Here is a 6157-nt window from a genome sequence, read left to right on the forward strand (position 1 = left end):
GGCGCTACTCTGTTGCTAAGTTTGTTTATTGAGCTCCTTGGCTTGTCCAAATCAGCAAATTAAATTGGAAGATTGAGCTTCTTCTCTAGTAAATTGTTGATTGATATATTGGCTGTTTTCAATTAGTAAAAAGCTGCTTCATGTACCATTACACAGGAAAAGGACAGTGTACATAGTAGTATGCGTACAGTTTCTCATGAAAGTTCTGGAGTATAATAGGTGTTTTCTCGTTGAAGATGGTCCCCAGATATAAAAGGGAAGGAGACGATATTCTTTCTGATTAAATGCTCAAGCTTGATTAGTCTTTGCTTCCTTAGAGCATTCTCTCTATCCTGGAAAATGCATTGCCGTTACCTCCATCTTTTTGGTCTTCCACTTATAGTGAGAAGAACGTTGAGAAAAGATGTGATTCTACATCAATTTTTAGAAAGGAAGTTGGAAAGGATGCATGATAGAGATCTGCAGCTAAGAGAGCCAGATTGAATTGGCAAGTCCCTTATGTTCTAAAACCACTTCTAAAAAGAAGGACGTCTGGATTGCCCTTCTCTCTCGCATCTTATTTTCTCCTTTCATATGTTTTTTGATTGGATGAGCCATCTATTTGTGCAATTTCTTTATGAGGTGCTATCATGGTTGCTAAAAGGGAATCAATATGGAAAATATTTTGGTTTTACAGTTGATAGATAACTAGCAAAAGAATTTCATTTTTGCGTTTGTTTCCCCTTTCCCGCGCTAAAATGCTTCGGCATTTATTCAATTGGCAAGACATGCAGGTTGGTGATTCGTGTAAAAATTGAAAGTCTTATCTTATCGACGAGTTGTGTTGAAAATTTGTAACTCTCATATGAGCTCTTTCCTTCCTTATAAGGACCTTTAGAAGGCTTAACTCAGCCTGATTATGTGGCAGCTATATTGTGAAGCTGAGGAATATATGCCCCAAGTTAATGACAAGGAGTTGACCAAAAACTTGAACCATACAGTGAGATGGGCTTATTCTTTTAGGAGAATGATATGATAAACAATATGTACCACATAATATTAAAATTAAAATGTCCAAAATGAAGGAATGCTACAGAGTGTTAAGTGGCAGGAGGACACCTACCAAGGCAAGTTTTATAGAACAATGGTGAGAGCAACAATGTTGTATGGAAGCCAATTAAAGACCCAATGTATCGATAAGACAAGAGTGTTGTATGATTTCGGACGTTAAGATGGACGTATGGTCATACAGTCAGACGAGAGTAGAAGTGATCACATATGGCAGTGCGCAAGTTGTTAGAGGAAAAAATTCAGATAAACAAGTGAGAGATGTAGATGGTTTATTCATGTTCCACGTTGACTTCCCAATGTGACATATGCTGCTTGAAGCTGTTAAAATAGGTCAAGGTAGGCTAAAATCACATAGGTGGAAGTCTTAAAATGACTTACAAATTCTTCGAATGCATACAAAATCAGCTAAGGACATGAGATGCTGGAAAGGAAGTATTTGACATGAGAAACTTTTAGTTTGGTTATAGATTGGATGAGAATGTCAGAATGTGTATGAGTATAGAGAATTTCTGGTTTATAGAAAACCTCTAATTCGTTACAAAAGACAATTATTGAGTAGTGAAATGAAAGTGGGTTCCAGTTATAGTGGAACGAATTTACAAGATTCTTACTGCCGATCTGGACAAGTTTGTGTTTGAGCGTTCTCGGTGTTGTAAGTTTGATTTCTTACTTTATTGGATTGAATGTCTTGGAAAGATAGTTCCCTTGAAGAAAATACGTTAAAGAATGGATGAGATGCATGAAAAAAGACTAAATTTAATAAATTTTTATGTTGAGTTGTTAGCCTTAAGACAATAATTATGGGGTTCTATACCTGATTGGATGTAATCTTTAGTCACAAAATCCGAAAACCTCATATAGAATCAGTTGCAAACAATCCAAAGCATGAAAGTTCCTAGCAAATCAGAGTCTGAACAAACAAGTCTTATTGCCTTGTTTCCAGCCCTATATTTTTTTCCCTAATCCTTGTTTACATAGTGTCGTCATTATTTCCCATTTCTGGTCATGTCGGTGTGCCTCAATTATAGTCCATTTCTTGGTCAGTGTTGATCTTGCTGTGCAAATGCAAGCATTGGAGAAATTCCATACCAAAGGACGTGCAACCAAGTCTGATGCACAAACACTGGTTACATCAAATACATGGGAATATTTGTTTATCAGGAAAGCTTGGGAATTGGTGTAGCTATGACTGACTTGCGTCCTTCATTCTGAGTATCACCTTCCTGGATAAGTCGGTAGAGAGAGGGGTGTCATTTGGAATGTCCCAACTTTGATAATGATCTGATCCATATATATAATTATATGCTATTTCTGGATTTAGACATAGGTTATTACTGCAGTTCCATTAGACATCATGGTTCACTTTAGAGTCCAAATCCAAATAGATATAGTGGCTCTGGCTCTTCATGAGTAGAATTCATTTGATGACTATTTAGCTAAAACATTGTTCAATTTACAGAAAATTGGGCTCGTTTGATCATAACCTTATTGAGTATCTCATTCCTCTGCTTGCTTGAGTGCGTGTGTTTCTTTTTCCTCTTCTGTTTTGTTTTGTGTGTATTCGACTTGGAGGCGTGACTAGAATTGCTGCAAATCCATTGCAGGTTGATCTGTGATGTTGCTTAAACTTTTGGTCTGTCTGGAAGTATTGAATAGTGGTTGCGGTTTCAAATCAGATGGCAATCCTTTATCCTGCCTTTACATGGCCTCGGATGGTGTACCGGTGAAAAGTATGAAGGTTTGTGTTGGTTATGGCTTTAGGAGGTGTTGTATATACGCGAGAAAGGTTTGCACACTAGCATCGTAGATGTGTTGCCTGCGTTTTCAATGTATTTTGCTACACATAGTATATGCTGTTATGTTTTATGCATCACAAACAATGCCCCTACTATGTAACTATGTAATGTTTCAAGTCTTGCCTTTGTGAGCCAAGTGACTGTAAGTCCTAATCTATATGATATAATAAATTCAGCAAACAGGCGTAACAACAACACCATGCTAATGTAATCCCACAGGCGTATCCATTTAAAATTATGTATGAATCTATATTTGGTTTGATTTAATTTGTAGATTTAGTATATTGATGTAGTTTTCGGTCTTTGCAATTGATTCGGACTGGACCACAAACACCTGTGTGTAGCAGGAGCTAAATTATATTATCAAGTTTTAATGTAAAGGCACAGAAATAGTTCTTTTTCTTTTTTTTCCTCCCTTGAGGCCAAGGAAACACATCGCATTAGAAACTTCTCTTCTTATTTTGTCATATTTTTACACTAGTAAATTCGGGTTATTTCGTGAAAAATATAAAGGGAAAACATCACTAATTGCCCGCCCAATCCAAACAAATTATCCGATAACACTAGTACCTGGGTAAGCATCATAGGCCGATAATGATTGCTCCTCCCAAACTATTTTCGCTTCAACCTAACCCAGCTCGAACTAATTACTCAACATGCCCCCTCACCTAAACACCTTCCTACATAATATCGTTGCGTCCATGTTATTTATATATTAATCGCTCTGGTATCCGCAATGACCCTCGTGAGTCTCTCCGTCACCTCCATCTCCCAAAGACCTCGATCACTCGCCTCACCAATCATCACAACAATAATATGGAAGTTTTTTTAACAATATCACCAATATAAATCATCTTAGTATATTTATATACCAATATTACCATTCCTTTTCTATGATGAGTACTAGTATGTGACGAGATACAAACAAGTGATAATGTCTCACATTGAAGGATAACGAAGACAAAACCAACCTAATTGGAATTCACCTCCACTTCATGATACCATCATACAATATATGTATATAAGACAATGGTATCATGAAGTGCTTCCAACCTGACAAAGTTTTCAAATATATAACTTACGTTAATTACGAAAATCCTGTGTCCTTTTAAATATAATCCAATACACTCAATATTCCATCATCCATAATAAAATTAACAAAAAAGAATAAAACTTCATATTGCAAATAAACCACCTCTAATGATATATATATATATATTTCTCTAAACTTCGTGTTGTATTATGGTAGAAACATCCCTTTTTTTTTTCAAACACAAATCTCGACCTTGCAGTCCATGGATGAGATAACAATAAGTTTATAAATTTGGCGAGGGATATGCATTTTTAAACCATTTTTTCTTATATTTATATAAAATGGATCAAATTATTGCTGCTCATTACAAAATTGAAGAACAGCATCTTTTGGATAAATAGTTTAAATTTTCTCATCTAATATCAAAAGGTAAAGTGGTGCAATTACCCAAAAATACACGGGATATGGATGATGGTAAAATGTTTAATTTTTGTTAATAGGGGATACGCACGTTCTTTTATAATACCCAAATATAAATGAACTTATAAATTAGCTTTTTGTTGTTAAATTTAATCGGGATGGAAAAAGAACTATGAGGTTGCGTCCTCGTCTACAAAATATAGTTGAAAAAAGGCTTTTTATACTTGAATCTTTGTATACGGTTTAAGTGTAAACAAAATTAATAAAACATAAAATTATTTGACGTTCGTTTCTTTTTCATGAGAAATTAAATTTGTGAGTGAAACTTTTTTTTTTTTCCCAGTCGAAAGAGAACTAGGGAAAAATACTTGGGTTTTTGAAAGTTTTACACCTTGTACCTGAGAGTCTTAAGTGTGACATCTAGTGAGTGTATCACTAATAAATCAGGACCTGATTATCCATAAAACTAGTTTATTCATAATTGCATCAACCTATATTCACTTGCAGTACTCCAATTGGGGGACAATAACCTTAGTACTTTTATCATCATTTTTAAAACTAAAGTCATTGCTTTCTAATCATTAGTTTTTAAACTAATTACTTGAAATCAACCATTAAATTGGGTATTCTTGGAATGACTTTAAGTCAAGTCGAACGCTAGTCAAGTAAGCTTTTCTCATCGTATCACCTGTCAGATCTGATACCCAACGCGGTTGAATTATAAATTTCATAGCTATCGCTTTATACTCTTAGTGGGCGTAATTTTGGCATACCATCCTCTTAACATTAAATTTCGACAAATATTACGAAAACAAAATTATAAAAGTGCAAAAAGAAAGTGAAAGAAAAGTCTTTTACTTGTAAGAAATTTTATAGTAATTGGAACATAAGTGATTTTGTTACGCTTTGTAACAACAACTGAGACATAAGCTTCTATCGCACTCACAACATAAACCTCCAAAGCATGCTGGTGATTTACCGCAACCTAAAATTCACAAAACAAATGTGTCCCTTACACAGAGATAAAAAGATCAAAAGAAATCATTATGAGACCATAAATTACCATAAGCAAGCAAAATATACGTATTCTGAAACAATATATAGAGATTCAAATTTATTAATGGCAAAACAGTAATTTAAAAAAAAAATTATCTCGATATTCCAACATGAAAAGTCAAATCTAAATATTTCAAACTAGTATGTGACTTTGAGTCTTTTGACGTGTCTAAAAATGTATCAACTTTTATAGAAATTTTAATTTTAAATTAAATGCATTCTCAATCAATGGAAGGAATAAGAAAATGAAAAGACAAGTAAGAAATTTGTAAAATTAAGTTTACCTATAAGACTCACGTGAGTGCTACGACTCGCAGTAGATAGTTTAATTGACATTACTGGCGATGTTGTTTCAGGTGTAGATAATGACTCGGGTGCAAATGATGGTTCTAGTATTGCTTGAGTTAATAGGGAAAACAAAACAAACATGATAAAGATCATACACACCATAACATTGCTTGATTTTGCCATCTTAAACTACTACCTCTGATATGTCGATGTGTTTCCCCCCTTCTTTTTATACTGACAATAAAAAGAATTTAAGTAAGTAGTTACATGTAATAATTAGTACGGAGCATGTCTTATAGGAGATCCTAATATTATGCAAAAACTATTTGTAGACACATGTAATCTTAATCAAGATCTTGTAAAATCAAATTTGAAAGGGAAAAGGGTCAAAAATGCCTCTCTACTTTAGGAATAGGGCTAAAAATATCCTCCGTTACAAATTTGAGTCAAAAATATCCCTCCCGTCATTAAAGTTTTCAAATATACCCCTGCTTTAATGGAAATTTCCAAAAAT

General features: G+C 34.2%; 1 long non-coding RNA gene across 1 annotated transcript; it reads right to left on the reverse strand.

The window, feature by feature from the left end:
• Positions 1 to 5138: 5138 nt before the first annotated feature.
• On the reverse strand, positions 5139 to 5866 carry LOC132029418 (uncharacterized). Its single transcript, XR_009407799.1, has 2 exons — positions 5640 to 5866; positions 5139 to 5284 (listed from the first exon to the last, which is right to left on the reverse strand). It is a non-coding gene; the product is annotated as an uncharacterized LOC132029418 (long non-coding RNA).
• Between the last annotated feature and the right edge of the window lie 291 nt (positions 5867 to 6157).

The sequence above is a fragment of the Lycium ferocissimum genome, chromosome 9, assembly GCF_029784015.1.
Source record: "Lycium ferocissimum isolate CSIRO_LF1 chromosome 9, AGI_CSIRO_Lferr_CH_V1, whole genome shotgun sequence".
Lineage (NCBI taxonomy): Eukaryota > Viridiplantae > Streptophyta > Magnoliopsida > Solanales > Solanaceae > Lycium > Lycium ferocissimum.